The 15,779-nt window shown below is 39.4% G+C and overlaps 1 protein-coding gene across 3 annotated transcripts in view; it reads left to right on the top strand.

Moving 5' to 3' along the window:
• STXBP5L (syntaxin binding protein 5L) overlaps nucleotides 1-15,779 on the top strand; it is a 437,905-nt gene that overhangs the window by 191,247 nt on the left and 230,879 nt on the right. The window lies entirely within an intron of this gene.

Below are 15,779 nucleotides of genomic sequence, written 5' to 3'. Positions count from 1 at the left end.
CCTACACCACAGAATTTTTTTGAAGATTGAATAGAATCAGAAATCCTATAGGGGAGGGTACGAATATATTTACCTGTTTACAAATAACTACAATTAAGTATTTTGAAGGCATATGTAATTTATAATTTTTATCAGAAATGACTGCTAAAATTATAAAATGGGAACATCCATATTTAGAAAAGTCTTTTGCATAGCACTTCATTTTTTAATTATTCTATTGCTTCACTACTCAATTTTGAAAATCCTCTTTGCCACTTAAATCTTCCTTCTTTGAGTGAAATCTGATTTTTCAAGCTGGCACATTTCCCTAAAACTCTCTGGGTACTACACGTTTAGTTGTATTAAATGAGTACTAAATCTTTTAAAAGAAATTTGTTAGGGCAGCTAAGTAACTCAGTGTATTGAAAGTCAAGCCTAGGGATGAGAGGTCCTGGGTTCAGATCTAGCCTCAGATATTTCATAGCTGGCCTCAGACCCTCAGCAAGTCACTTAATCCTAATTGCTTAACCCTTACTGCTCTTCTACCTTGGAACCAATCCTTAGTATTGATTCTAAAACAAAAGGTAAAGATTAAAAAAAAAAAGATTTTTTTCATGTTGCTTGAAAATTCCTTAAATATTTCCAAAATTCTTTCAGAATATTGCTACTTTGATATCTTCATACTTTTATCTCATTTATGAAGAGAAAAAGTTTTCACTCATTTTTCCTGGACTGTGACCAATTGGCCATTATACTAGTTTCATTAGAGCATTGTGCTAATAAAACCAGTGTTGTTGGTTTGATTGCTGTGGAGCAATCAGCTTGATTTTGTTTCATAATAGCAGACTTCAACCCTAAAGACTATTTCCTAAATACTGATCATAGAATCTAAGTTTTGAAAGGGACTTCAATAGCCACCAAGTACCCACCATATTGATTGAGACTCTCCTGATTCACTGAAAAACAATCATTTAGGTTCAACTTAAAGATCTCTTAAGAAACCATTGTCTCTCTAGGAAACTTTCTAATGTTTGGGTAAATAGGCACTAAGAGTTCTAAATCTGCTTCTCTGTCACCCATTGCAGAAGGAAAAAATGTCAAATTGGAAATAGTGCTAGAGGGGGAGTCAGGAGAGACTTTGTTTCAAATTATCCTTTTGACATGTTTGTGCCCTTGGACAAAATGGGAGCCTCAGTTTTCTTAATCATACCTTTCACTATCTACCTAATATTATTATTGTGAATAAGATATTGTATATAAAGTACTTTGTAAGTATAACCTATGACTTACTGATTACTAAAATCAGAACTCACGTGGATGGGGTTTAATTGTCAAGGCTTCTCAATTATAATACTCTGACTTAAAAACCACCCAGAGTTTTCCCTGGGAATGTCAGAATTTGGCACTGTCTAGGAAGACTCTTAATTCCCACCTGCAGCCACTTAGAGTAAGACAAAATTTTATTTACACATCAAAGAGCAAATTTTATTTACACATCAAAGAGCACAGAACAGACTTTTGCCTTTCCCAGGGACCTATGTAGTCCTTCCAACCTAAAGAGTTCACCTTGAAAAGGAAATGAATTCAGAGTTTGTAGGAATTCAAGCAGACTTAAACACACACACACACACACACACACACACACACACACACACACACCCCAAAAACCCCACCTCACTTAGGATTCTATATATTCCTCCCTACTTAGAAGAGTGTCCTGGTCGAGATCCTCTTGTAAATAAAAAACAATATGAGGTGGTTTGATAGTTAACTCCCCACCCCCTTTGCTCTGGTAGGTCTCTCATGAGCCTCTCTTAGGATATATTCCACGTGATTCATGGTAGTAGTGAAGGGATGGCGAGGTCCATAAAATGGCTCCTTGTGATGATCCTTCTTCACCATCACAATTCTATTAAGTCATGGTTCTAGCTTTCTTTCTGTATTAATTTTTGATGATGCCTCCTTTTTTAAAAATTTTCTCTTGTAGTGTATAAAACCTTGCAACCATGCTTTCATGGGTGTAAGCTGGCAGTTGCCCATTTAGAACTCAGAACCTGGCATGAGACCCAGGTGGGTGCCAGGATGGCAGTTTGAAGTGAAGGTATAAAAGAAGAGTCCCAGACCCCTGTGTTCAGTTGTTCTTCTACTTCTTCTGGGCTGAACTGAGGGAGAGGGAATGTGGAACTGGGCCCCAGGGTGGTTTGGGTTTAGATTTCCTTAGGCAGGTAGGCACAACTACCATTGCTAGCCAAATACCAACAGCTCTTTGACAAACCCAACAACCCCTATAGGAAACAAGAGTCTATTTCTATCCTCAAGACATCATCATCTGGCCCAGGGCTTCACAGCCTTGGATCAGCAACCAAGCATAACAGAGTTAAGTCTACCCAAGGCCTTCTTTCCTTTTGCATCATAAGAAGACCTTCAGTATTTCTTAGAGTAGTTAATTTAAGTTAGTCATCTCAAGATCTTAGCTTACTTTACCGACTTACCAATCCCTCTTACCTAATTCAATTTATCACCAATAAGCCCCTTTGTCCTATAAGCTTAAAGATCTTGAAATCATTGCCTTACCTTAACCAAAGACCAAGTAAATGTCACTTGTCTGAACGTTCTATAGGCTATAGCTGGCAAACTCCATTAAGCAGTAGATCCAGGAAGTGCCAAACTCCTTCCTGCTTGACCTCTCCTATTGTCCAATAGGATTACTTCCATTTCTCAGGGCTTGCCCATAGAATCCTGAGCTCAAAGGGGCAAGGCTTTGCTAGTGAGTGAATTCAACCATCTCTCTGCCAGTTTGGGTCCAGGGCTCCTGGAACATATACCACTCTCTACTCCAGCCTAGGGCCCTGGGGGGCTTGGCCTAATTCCATCCTTTACACTTCACCTGCATGGCAGCCAGCCCCCTACATTACAGTTTGGCGAGAACAGCTAGGTCAACACCTACTTTGTTTTAAGCAATTAACACCTACAAAGATGGCTGTAGCTAGGATGGCTTTTATTATTGCCAGTTTTTCTTTGCTTCTCTGGACGGTGATGCAGGGAGCCTACCAATTTTGGTTTCATAAGTTCCCTCAATTTTTACTTAAAATGCTTTTTGTTTATGATGATTACTGCTAGTTTTCTGTTACTCTTGCTGAGTTTGTCTGTTTCCTACCCACCATGGCTGCTATTTGTTTTGCTACTTTCCAAGGTCTTAAGGCATTTAAAAAAGTCTGTGAGCATGTCTGGGAATTTATGAGAACAACTAATCCAAGTACTGCTGCTGCTATTAATAGAAACAATTCATTGATTAGAGAACTCACAGAGAAAGTTAGGCTGTTGGTCCAAGCAGTCAAACAGATCTACGAAGGGAGACAGTTGGATGAGCATACCATCCTCCATCTGGAAATCATTGAAACAAAACAAATGGGTACAGGCGCAGGTTTAGTGTCTAGAACTACTGAGGACAAGGCAATAGAAACAAAGACCAATGTTTCTGTTCTCCCAGTCGTGAACAGAACAATTTTACAACTGGAAGGGGGGATTTTGCATGTCATATCCTACAAAGCCTTCACTCCAAATGATCTGGAGGTGCTCAGGTGCCTTTTTCCTAAGTTCTACCTGAACCCATTCAAGTCTATCAAAGAAATGAAGAGAGCATTCACTCTTTTCAATCCTAGCTTTGCAGACATGGAATTTTTGTTGGGGGAGTTCTTTTCACCTTCTGAGAAGGACAAATTCCTCAACGAGACTAGGACCAACCCAAACCTAACAGCTTGGCCAACTATACATCAGGATCTCAGACTAACATCCCATGCAAATATGAAATACCTGTTGCAATGCCGGACTGATCTACTAGAGGCCATGTGTTTACATGCCAAATGCCCTAACTCGTGCTCTAAATTTGGGAAACTGAGGCGGGGGAAGACAAACAGCCCAGCAATTTTCTCAACAAATTAATTGAAGAGGCAGAGATGGTTCTAGGCCTCAGAGACATTCAGGCACCCAAGACTGTGGACCATATTCGGAGACAGTTCGTTAAGGGTGCACTCATGCCTATTCAGCATTACTTTAGGCAGAACTGCTCTCAATGGGAAACCCTATCCCTTGAAGACATACATGCTTCCTACATTCATGATTCTAGGGCTAAAGAGCTAATGGGTGTTAGACAGTCTGACTCTGACAAGGATGCAGTCATCGCTGACCTCAAGAAACAACTTAAGCAGGCCAAAAAAGATAAGGAAATTAAAAACTTCGCTCTCCAGGCCAGTAGAGGGCATAGTCAGTCTAGACAGCCAAGTAGTCTTAGGAACAAAACTTCATCTAGGCTATGTTTTCTTTGTGGATCTGTAGGTCACCTTGTAAGGAACTGCCATTACAAACAACAAATAAACTTTGGGAAGGGCAAAAACAGCAGCCCTGACCAAAAGGAATGGCAGTCCTAGAAAGACTTATTACAATTTAAGATGGTCTACTAAGTCTGGGAGAGTAGAGGGTCCTAAACATAGTGATCAATGCTGTGAACACACCTGCAAGAAATTCAGTCAGACTCTATCCCTAGGCCAGATGGAACAATATTTAAAGGAAGGGGAGATTCTGAAAAACTTATGAAGCCAGGCCCTAATGTTGATTGATAAAGCCGTATACAAAGTTTCTGACATGGATGTAGGCATGATTGATGTTTCTAATGGACCGGGCAAGGGACAGCATATGTCTTTTGCAAGCTGCACAGAAAACAATAACATTTCTGTTGCAGAAGACCAAGAATGGGTAGACATAATGCAAAAGCGAAAAGAGATTTATGGGACAGCAGAGGATGACTATAAAAGGGGTCAGCTTACACATTCCACCTCAATAGGATTGGATGTGAAGTGAAAAGGACATGTAGGAATTTGCAGTGACTTGCCTGCGGAAGCATTGCAATCCTGTTTGGAGTCATCAAAATCTCAAACTCCTGTCTTTATTACAAGTTTAAAACAAATAAATAGCTTGGATAAAGAAGAAAACAGTAGGGATTTACAATGTATTCAGACAGGGATATCATCTGTAACCCTATAGGAGTTGTGTCCCAATGTGCTACACCATTCTCTTTAGACACAAAGAATGCTGAGATAGCTAGAGAAACAACTTCACAGAATCTTGAGAGAGGCTTGAGTTTTACAGAGCAGGATACTGTGTTACTGAGTGATGAGAGTAACATAGGGGAGCTTTCAGTTACCTTTCTGAATCCCCTAGCTGATTAATTCATTCCTAAACCTTGGGTGAGAAAGACTCATGATTTGTCATCTCAAGTAGCTGAAGAGTTCAGTATCATTGAGAACTGCTCAGTAACTGAAGTTAACAGAGAACCAATGTCAATCACTCAGGCACCAGGGCTGGATAGTGAACTCCAGACAATCTTTGAGTTAGGAGAAAATAACCCAGAAGTGTGGAAGTGAGTAAATAATGTCTGTCTTCCACAATCTGACACACGTGAAAGGGAAACTCCTAGTCTTGAAGACTGTCAAGCTCAAAACACCAGAGTGGGAGAACACAGTAGTGAAAACTCCACCTTTTTACTTTTTTTTTTTTTTATTATTTTAAACCCTTAACTTCTGTGTATTGACTTATAGGTGGAAGAGTGGTAAGGGTAGGCAATGGGGGTCAAGTGACTTGCCCAGGGTCACACAGCTGGGAAGTGTCTGAGGCCAGATTTGAACCTAGGACCCCCTGTCTCTAGGCCCTGCTCTCAATCCACTGAACTACCCAGCTGCCCCCAAAACTCCACCTTTTTAGCCCCTAGCCAGCATCAACATGAAAATTCCGTGAGGTTCACTGAAGGCAGCTCAGTAACCATGGTTACTCACAGACTTGGTCTGAGTGAGAGAGGCTGTCAGCTCTCTAACTCACCATTCTATTTGAACTCTCCCAGTGACAGAGATTCCAGGGCAGTTGCAGAGGCTTCTGTTTTGACTGAAAATGCTGGCACAAGACATGATGGAGTACTTTTTCAAGACCATACGCAAGACTGGATCCAAAATCAATGAACACTATCTACTGAGGATTCCCTATTACCTCTAGTCCCAATCAAGTCCAATAGCCCCAAGGAACTTCTGATTTGCATGGAAATTGGATGGGTGGTCTATGATGCACTTTTGGACACTGGGGCTATGTGTTCTGTTCTCAAAAGGGCTCTGGAAGGATGCAAGTATCAGGGAAGTTTGAGGGTGAGGGGTGCTTCGGGACTAACACAAGTCCCAAAGCTTAAAACCAAAATGGTAAAACTAGGCCCTCTCACAGTTGACCATACTTTCCTGTTAGTGCCATCATGTCCTTCCAATCTCATTGGGAGGGATCTTTTATGTAAATTAGCAGCTACCATCCAATGCCAACCAGATGGGAAGATCTACCTCTCTCTACCTAAGAGATCCCTGAAACATCACCCTATTCTGTTTTTAGACCCATGCAACGAGGAACCAATTTACCACCATGATAACAGTAAATATCAGCTTCCTGATGACATTCCAGATCATGTATGGGCTAGGAATTCAAATGACATTGGCAGAATCCTATCTGCTGAGCCTGTGAGAATAGAGGCCAAGGAGGGACTACCACCATGAATTCCTCAGTTTAAATTGAGCAAGGATGCTATCGGAGGTGTGAATCCCATCATAGAGAGTCTATTAGACCAAGGAATCTTAAGATATGACTTCTCACAGTATAACAGCCCTATTATGCCTGTGAAGAAAGCAAAATTGACTCCTGATGGGCAGACTCAATGGCGATTGGTACAAGATCTGAGAGCTGTAAACAACCATGTTAAGAAGACTTATGCAGTGGTTTCTAGTCCATCTCAAATCATTACAGCTATACCAAATACAGCTGCTTGGTTTACCATCATAGATTCTGTTCAACCTACTTTTCTGTTCCCCTGCACAGACACAGCCAACAGCTGTTCACCTTCTTTTGGCAAGGCAAATCCATTTTGTGGACAAGGCTTCCACAGGGATATGTAGATTTGGCAGCTGTCTTTTGCCAAATCTTACAGAGAGACCTGGAGTCAATCATTTTTGAAGATAGTCCATTATGTGAATGACTTCCTGCTAATGTCACCACCGGCTTCCATTTGCCAAAGGGACAGAGTACACATGCTCAAAGAACTAGGCAAACGGGGTCATAAGGTGTTGAAACCAAAACTCCATGTGGAGAATTGGGGTTCATCTTAGAAAAGGGCACAAGGAGTATTTCCCAGAAGAGAACCCAGGACATACAGAAGTTGAGCTTGCCAAAGACCTAGAGGCAGCTCAGGGCAATTATTGGAGTAATGAGCTTCTGTAGAAACTGGATTCCAGGTTATGATCATTGCTAAACCTCTGATAGAGCTAACCAGGAAAAAAGTCTCAGAGCCATTGAAATTGAACAAGGAGCATATCCATGCCTTTGAAAAGCTCAAGGCGCTAACTCTATCAGCACTGGCCCTAGACATCTCTAATCATGACAAACCGTTTCTACTCTATGTTCATGAAGACAAAGAGATAGCCTCCGGTGTTCTCACACAATAATTCGGGAATACCCTCAGACCCATTGCATATTATAGCTCAAAGCTAGATCCAGTCATCTGTGGAATGCCAAGTTGTTTAAGAGCTATTAGTGCTGTAGCCATCATGGTGAGAAAATCTGCTTCCTTGGTATTAGGGGGTGAGCTGAGAGTATTTTCCTCACATCAAGTGGAATTGACACTCAGGAATACTACTCTCCAAGCTTTCACTTCCCAAAGGTTATCACAATACCAAGCATTCCCGTTAGCTAATGAAAACATCACATTTCACCAATGCAAAAATTTAAATCCAGGAATACTACTCTCCAAGCTTTCACTTCCCAAAGGTTATCACAATACCAAGCAATCCCGTTAGCTAATGAAAACATCACATTTCACCAGTGCAAAAATTTAAATCCAGCAACTCTGATTCCTGATCTGCCTTTAGAAGGTGAAAGTCTACACAACTGTGAAGATGCACTTGACAAGACTAAGGAAGACTTATATGATATACCCATGGATAATCCCGAATTGACACTCTTCACAGATGGGTTGTCTTACATGGCAGATGGACAGCAGTTTACCGGTGCAGCAGTAGTTTCAGCCACTGAAACCCTTTGGTACTCATCTCTTCCATCTACAATGAGCTCTCAAGGGGCAGAGTTACTGGGATTGACACATGATCTCCAATAGGCTAAGAACAAGAGAGTGAATATTTTTACAGACTCTAAATATGCTTGTGAAGTAGTGCATCATCCTGGGGAACTCTGGAAAAATCGTGGCATTATAACTTCCAATGGCAAGCAGATGGCGTATGGCAATATCATCAATGAGCTATTGCAGGCACTCCAATTGAGATCCCAATTGATCTGTAATTCATTGCAAAGGCCATAGTAAGATTCAAGGGCCAATAAAATCAGGGAATAGAAGGGCAGATATTAGAGCCAAATTTGGGGTAAGGTATGGACCAATTTCAGTCCTGAACTTGTCTTTGGTAGATGAAGTTGATCTGAAAAATGCCTACTCACCAAAGGACGTGAAGGATTGGAAGAAACACCTTGGTGCATACTTAGCTAAAGGTGTTTGGCTGGTAGCAAATGGAAAACCTATTTTGCCAAAATCCCTGTACTATACTTTCTGCAATGCCTCATATCAGAAAGGGCATTATGGGACTTTGGGGTTGACGGACTCCATACAGAAAAATTGGGTTGCAAGATGAATCACTGAATGTACAATGAGAGTTTGCCAGAGGTGAACAATCTGTATGCAATACAAGCAAGCTATTACCAAAGTGCATAGCTTAGGAGGCAAACAACTAGCCTATACACCTTTTGAGTGCATACAGATTGATTATATAACCATGCCTAGGTATCAGGGCTACTGGTATGCATTAGTAATTGTGGGCAGGTTAACTAAGTGGCCAGAAGCTTTCCCAGCCAGACGCAATACAGCAACTTTTGTAGTGAAGATCCTGCTAAAGGAACTAATTCCAAGGTTCGCCATACCACTACAAATTGCTTCTGATGGTGGTTCACACTTTGCACACCATATTTTGGCCAATGTATATGAAACCCTAGGGATAAAACAGCATTTACACTTGGTATACCAACTGCAGTCCAACGACCAAGTTGAATGTCTCAATAAATCTCTGAAGACTTTGGTTGCGAAGATTTGCGCTGAATTGCATTTAAAATGGTGAGATGCATTACCTTTGGCATTATTCCATCTTAGATGCCAGCCCAACAACATTATTCGTTTATCACTTTTTTGAGATGCTGTATGGACAACCACCATGGCATGGGAAGTCACCTCAGAGTATCTATAACCTATCACATCTTGGTATGGAATGCAAACTCTATGAATATATTAAGTTGCTCAAAGAATGCTTGAATCAACTTCACAGGTTGGCGTTAATACAACAAAGAGTAACCTTTGATTTTAAACTGCACAACTTCCAATCAGGTGATTATGTATTCATCAGAAATTTTAATAGGAAATCTGTATTGGAACCTAAGTGGCATGGTCCATCCCAAACAATTCTAGTAACCCCTAGTGCAATTAAAATTAAGGGGAGGGATCCATGGTTCCATTTCACATATATCAAGTCAGCTAAGGATATGCCTCAGTGACAAGACCCAGTCACAATGCAGCAACAGAAAGACCATTCAGTAACAGCACAGCAGCCTAAAGTTCAATCAGTCACAGAAAAGCAGCCAATAAATCAAACCATCTCTACTCAGCAGTCTTTAAATCAACCCAGTCTAGAACAAGAGTCAGGAGACATAATAATGATGATGCCTCCTTTTTTAAAAAAATTTTCTCTGTTGCAAAAATATGCACAATATACCTTGGAGTTCCATGTTGCTCCCCTGGGGGTCTATACAGATGTATAAGCCTCTCTTCAGGGAATAAGTCCATACACTTTCATAATCTCTTTCTGAATTTTTCTATCCATTCTCATTCTCAAGCTTTCCCTATTTAATGATAAGCCCCCTTTAAAGACTAAGCCCATGAATGTAACTCAGGTATATTTGTTATGACTTAGAGTCCTTGGCAGAAAAAAATAGCTTCAATAGTGCAATGAAGTCTCAGGATAAGTGTAATTCATGCCAAATTAAATCCTTTCCCCATGTGACAGCCTTCAGATATTTCAACACTGATATCATGTCTCCAGTAGAATTGATCCAAACACAATATTTTAATTACAATGAAACTTGATTTTTATGTCAATTTTAACTTTCCAAGATTCTTCAGCATCTATGAAAGCATCTTTACTATTGGGAAAAATGGTGAAAACACATCATGACCTATTGGACCAGGTGGCTAGGTTAACAGTGGATAAATAACTGTGTCTAGAGCCAGGAAGATCTGAATTCATTTCCAGCCTTAGCTGCTTCCTGAATGTATGACCCTGGGCAAGTCAATTAACATTTTTCAGCCTCAATTTCCTCAACTATAAACATTAGGATAATAATAGCAGCTATCTCACAGGGTTGTTGTAAGTAACAAATGAAAATATATTTGTAAAATGCTTAGCACAGTGCCTGGAATATAGAGTGTTTAGTAAATACTTGCTCTATTATCCATTCTACCATCCACCTTCTCCACTCCTACTTCCATGCTACTGAACAATGCTAGAGGAAGTTGAACAATAACGTCGACTGGCTCTATAACAAATCTATTAACCTCAATTATATGGCAAAGCAAACCTTTCACTGCTTTCTAGTTAATTTTTTATCATATTCCCCAAATATCAGTTCCAAACCTTCACTTTTATCCTCAAGCCATCCTGACTATTCCTCACACTCCTTTTCATCTCAGCAGAAAACTTGCCCTTGGTTTTCTCGGTATAATATGAGACAATCTGTTATGAACTCTTTTCTTTCTAATTATAAATCTTAAATCATCTCAACATAATTTCTCATCTCCTTCTTTGTTTCCCTAGCCAAGGAAGAAATGACCCTTCTCCTTGCTAAGGCATTGTGTCCTTGAGTCTATGCCTTTCTGTGTCATCTAGAAATTTGTTTCCTACATTTCCCTATCTCTAATCTTCAATTTTTTATTATCCATTTGTTATATACCTCTTCTTCCTTTAAACAACAACAAAACCCCCTGCCCTTAACTTGATCCTGACATCCCTTCAAGCTGTGATCTTATATCTTTCCTTCCTCTTATAGCAATACAAGAAACTATCTACAATCATCCCTTCTACTTCTCATTCTATTATAATCAACAAAAGTAACTTGAGAAGAAACAATCAGAGGATAGAGTCAGAACCAGGAGAGAGGAGTGTCAGAAAAGCTGAGGGAAAAGAGAATCCAGAAGGTGGGTGGAATCATCAGTGTCAAATGCTGCAGATTAGTTAAGAAGGATAAGGACTGAGAAAAGGCCATTGAGTTTGTCATTTGTGTTTCTGCAAACCGTTAATTTCTTAAACACCTTCAGTCTGGCTTCTGATCTCTTTTTATAACTTAAACAGCTCTCTGCAAAGAAGTTAACAGTGGTTTTTTAACTGCTCAAATTCAATGACCTGTCCACAGTCCTCATCCTCCCTACCCTTTCTTCAGAATTTGATCTTAATGATTACTATCTCCTCCTGGATTCTCTCCCCCCTCAGTTTTTCTGATACTCTTCTCTCATGGTTTTCCTACCTGTTACTTTTCAGTCTTTTTTTTACTGGGTCAGCATTTGTGTCCCAACTCTATGCTATAGATACATATAGCATGTATATACCTTGTGACTCTGTCCTGAGTTCTATTTTTTGACCTATCTATTCTTTTAGTGATCTTACCAACTTCAGGACTTGAATTGTTATCTTTATGCAAATGTCTTCCAAATATCCATCTCTTATCTTGGAGGCTGCAGCATGACCCCTGCACACCACAATCTTAATTTATCCTTTGTTTCACCATCACTTATAAAATGTATTCTTCCTTCTAACATCTTCTTCCCTTTAAAAAATAAACAAGGAAATGAAACTTGGTACAGTATAAATGCATTAATGTAGGACCCAGGAAACCTATATTCTAATCCCATACTGGTGTGTTAAAATTAATGGTTTGCTAAATACATGAAAATTATAAATCTTTTATTATAAAAGAGGTAGAAATAGTGAAAATACAAAAGGATAGAAAAGACATTAACCTATCTAACTAAATATTGTTCCAGTGTTTGGCTCAGCCAGGACTTGCTAACCTTCAATCAGAATTAAACTATCTCCAGAAGACAGGAAGGGAAAACCAGCTATCCTCTCACCCAAGACAATGACTGGAGCTGAAAGTGACTCCTGAGGCCTAATTTCTTCTTTGAGCCGACCTTCTTCTTGAAGCCGACTTCCTTCTTGGAGTGATTCTTTTCTTGGAGTTCACTCTCTACTAGCGTCTTTCACCAGACTGCCTGTTTTTATAGTGGTTTCCTATTCCTGCCCCTTTTCATGGGGGCCATTCACAGTTTCCAAATTGTCTGAGTTGTCACCTTTGGATTCACACCTTTCTGTGTGTGAACTCTTCTTCTCTACTAGCATCAAGTAAAGTGTGAACTCACTAAGTGGTTTTCAAGCTTCTCCCATCTAGTTCAAGCTTGTGTTTATTTAAAGTTATTGCCAACCAAAGTGTTAACTCTGACTAGGCAAAGAGAACAAAGGATTCTTTTTTCACAAGTGTGAACTCAAAGAGAAACAAGAATTCCCTTTTACACTGGTCACTAAGTAGCTATGGAATATTGAATACCATGTTATGTCCCTCTCATAGCCTCAGTTTCCTTATCTATAAAATAAGAGATTGAACTAGGTCTTCTCAATGATTCCTTAAGCTCCTATGACACTTTGATCCTATAAACTCTCCTGCCTTTACAATTTCTTCTCTTTTCCTCTCTAGTTTAAAGAATAAGACAAGCCATCTTTCTGATTTCTGAGTCACATTTTTTAGAATGTTAAAAACCAAGGCAGATAGTGTGGCATAATGGAATGCCAGGCAGCTTTGGGATCAAAAAGAGCTGGCTTCAAACCCTTTTTTCTGAAATATCCTGAATATTTAACTCATGGGCAAGTCATTTAACTTCCTCTGTGCCCCAGGCAACTCCCTAAGAATTGTGGAGATTAATGAATTAGGAAGTATTGGTATTTGGGGGGAGGTGGGCAGATAGAAAAGAGAACCCATCCAGAGGCTTGTTGATGTTTTCCACCAGCATCCACAGAGGGTGATATATCTAGATGTAGTAAGCCTCATAGGAGGAGAGGTTGTTGAGTGATAGTAACAATGGAAAGGGTCTAAAAATGACAGAAAGGAGGAAGAAGTATGCCTATTCTTTCCCTTTATCTAATGTTGTAGGGCAGATAGGGCATGAGGGAAACCCTAGTCTGTACAGGACAAGGTAGCAAGAGTCTTTGGTGAGTCAGGTATCCATGACTGCAAGAAAATGAGGTTGTGAGAGGTTAAGGCCCATTAAGGATAATTTTTGACAATACATTAGTGGTTGCAGGATATATAATGGCAAAGATAGAGTTGAATTAGGATTTGAAAAAAGTAGGGAAGAAGTGGTAGGGATGAAGGAATAGGGAGTTTTATCAGGGAAAGCAATTGTTATATAAGTAGTTTGGGACTCTGAACCACAGAGCTTTGAAAAGTGATAGGAGAGAGTCTGTTAGATATTGGACAGTATATTTATATACCCTTCCTTGTAACAAGGGGAACTTTGTTGTCAACCCCAGTTAGAATGTTAATTTTCCCCCTTGAGCAGGAGAAAGTAGGAAGCATAGCCTCTGGGTCTCTGTTCCTGGGCTTATCAGGAAGCTAGGTGTCCTGGTTGCCAGTTCATCTAGGAGACTAGATGGCAAGAAGCTTTATATCTGGACTCCTGCTGGTTATGGCAGACAATGAAACTCATCTCTATTGATGACATATGTTAATATAGAGGTGAGGTTAATAGGCCAGGTCAGAGATTTGTGAGAAACTGGTCAAAACAATAAAAGTTGGATGGCAAAAGGTCACAAAAAACACATTAGGTTATGGTAGCAGGCAGTAAAGAATGATTCAGGCAGGTAGGTGATTGTAACAAAACAGCTCTTATTGTGCAAACATGGCCATAGGAGTGGGGCTCCATTGCCTGAAAGTCCTGACATAAATAAGTCATATCTCTTGTCCCAGAGGAAGAAATATGTAGGGCACAGCACTGGGGTTGGGGGTGTGGGGGAAGAGTTCAGGAACTTAGTTACTAGAACTAGGATATAAAGCAGGATATGATGATCACAGTAAACAAAAGGCAAAAACCCAGTTCCTAAAACTAGAATTGCAAGGTCAAAATAAGAGGGACTTCCTGCTAAGCCAGCTGGACTATGGATCTAGGCTATCTCTAGAAATGTGGAAATGTTGGCTTCAGGATGAAAGTTAGTTGCCATCAGATTTCAAAGATGACTAAATGCACTTTAGTACAACAATAACCATTTCTAACCCAGAAACATATTTAGGAGTTGTCCAAAAGCCATAGAAATTCTGGAACCATGTCATGTGAATACAGTAGTAAATGAGACTATACTATACTTGCTGAGGTCTCCCAGGGATGAAAACACAGGTAAAGTCATAAAATTAATGAACTTTTTTGAAAATACTTTTTCAAATTTGATACTATTAGTGTTTTCCAAAGTTAGAACCTTCCCAACGCTTAGAAAAGGGAATAATGTAAAGGGGCAAGTCCAGCAATGAAAACAGAATGAGGACCCACATACAGACTGATTAATAAGACGTCCAAAGAAATGTGTTAATGATGTGTCATTATGATTATGAGAGAACTGTATATGATATAATGAAGCTATATAAAGAATTCATAGTAAATTTGATCAATTGAACCTTTTAATCATATCTGAATCAGCTGTATCTATTTATACATACCTGTTCATATGTTGTCTTTCCCATTAGATTGTGAGCTCCTCGAGGGCCAGAACTGTATTAACCTTGTTTTGTATCCCTGTCACATAGCAAACTGTCTAGCACATAAGTGCTTTTTAAATCCTCATTGACTTTACTTACCTGGCCTATATAAAAAATCATTAAGAAAAATGATGAAAGCAAAAATATAGAAAGGAGAGAATATAAGGAAGAAATTAAAGAGATTATGGATATATGGAACAATGCATTAGAGTTCTTGGCCATTTTTTATCATGGACCCCTTTGGGAGATGGGTGAAGACTATGAATGCTTTCTCAGAATAATGTATTTTAATGTATAAAATAAAATAGAATAAAAAAGAAACATATTATACAATTGCTATTTTTTAAAAGTTTATTGTCTCTATGTTAAGAATATCTGAGCTAGTAGATCTATAATCAGTTTTTTTCAAATTTGTCCTGGGAATCAAATAGTAATAAAAACTGTTCCCATTTCTTTAGGTCTTTGACTATTTCAAAAAGTCCATGATTTTGCCAACATGATATGTTTTTCACCAAGACAAATGAGATCTCTCTATTTCTTAGTGTATATAGTTTTATCAATTTCCAGAGAGGGGGTGGCAAAATACATTCTTCAGAGATCAACTTCTAAACTGATGGGCTCTCTTGTACTTAGCTGGACAGTATTAAGACATTAATTACAAGGAATTACTTAAATTCTTTCCAACTTGATACTATTGTTCAGTAATTTTCGACTCTTCTCAGTCTATTTGGCGCTTTCTTGGCAGAGATAGTAGAGTAGATTGCCATTTCTTTCTCCAGTGGATTAAGACAAACAGAATTTTAAGTGACTTACCCAGGGTCCCACAGCTAATGAGTATCTGAGGCCAATTTGAATTCTTGTTTTCCTGACTCCAGGCC

This window comes from Gracilinanus agilis, chromosome 3 (assembly GCF_016433145.1).
Source record: "Gracilinanus agilis isolate LMUSP501 chromosome 3, AgileGrace, whole genome shotgun sequence".
NCBI classification, from domain to species: Eukaryota; Metazoa; Chordata; class Mammalia; order Didelphimorphia; family Didelphidae; genus Gracilinanus; species Gracilinanus agilis.
This window is presented reverse-complemented; position numbering and strand designations above follow the sequence as displayed.